We start from the raw sequence: 1,227 nt of genomic DNA, 5'->3' as shown, positions 1-1,227 counted from the left end.
GCGTGGAGGCTTTGTTTGGGCGTAGAACAGAGAAGCTTAAACCCTAACGTACAAAGGGTATTTAGTATGGAGTCGACAAATTTGGATGGCTCGCTGAACCGGGTTTCATTTGGTAATTCTTTCTTTTTCTTTTTTCTTTTTTTTTTGAAAATTATTTTTCCTAGTAAAATTTATTTTAGTCCTCCGTTGGGGGGTGATTTTCTGATATTATCCTTATAAAACTCTTCATTTTTTACAATGAAAATAATTTAGTCTCTTACTTTTTATTTTCAATTTGCAAATTGGTCCCTCGCACGTTTAGAAAAACATAACCCTTTTAATTTAAAAGCAATTATTTGAATATATCTTGATCCATGATATGTATTGTGTATCTAATGAACTTTTTGAATTTTTTAAATAAAAAGAGTACTTGAATAAATAAGTTGGACGAAAAATTTTAGATAACCTATGTAGATAAAAAATTTTGAATTTTTATTCAAGTAATATTGCCCCGACGAATATGGTAAGCATTCATCTTTGGTACATGTATCTATTATGCTCACCAATTACGTTAAGCATCACTTTAACATCACAACAGATCCCCACAAACAATTTAGATAATCTATGTAGTTGGGTTGCAAATTGAATGGCGGCTGCAAAACCAACTTCTGAGGGCTGGTCTGAAATGTTTCAAGTTGAGGACCTAAAGATCGGGCATCGAGAGTCTTATTGAGACTTCCACTATATATTGCATCCATTGGATGAGTATCGTGTTTCATCAACGACCGATGTTGGACAGCTACCCAATTTCAATGGGTTAGTTGACAAGGTAGTCAACTGATTGAACTGACTTGTGGGGAACATCAAATGGAAGCCTTGGACGATTGGCTGATTTCACTTGAATCCCCGATTCCTATAGTACGAGAGTAGTCCTAAAACTTGAGGAACCATGATAGCCATGTGCACAGATAGTTGTATCCTGGATCTAGGGAGAGATGATTGTGCTATAGACATGATCATTATAAGCCATGTCCAGTGTAGACAAAATGTGTGGTAAGGATGGTAGGTTTTAAGAAAAGGATCCATCCCCTGTCAGTATATGATAACGGTATCTCCTATCCACTTAGAGACGCGTTTAAATCTCAAATTTGCAACTACAGTGGTTGGTCGAATAGGAAATAATTTCTTATATCGAGTAATTAACCGAAACGCGGTCCTATGTATTAAAGCATAGATGTCTAATCCAAG

This window comes from Sesamum indicum, linkage group LG8 (assembly GCF_000512975.1).
Source record: "Sesamum indicum cultivar Zhongzhi No. 13 linkage group LG8, S_indicum_v1.0, whole genome shotgun sequence".
NCBI classification, from domain to species: Eukaryota; Viridiplantae; Streptophyta; class Magnoliopsida; order Lamiales; family Pedaliaceae; genus Sesamum; species Sesamum indicum.
The sequence above is the reverse complement of the archived record's forward strand: the minus strand, read 5'-3'. Positions refer to the sequence as shown.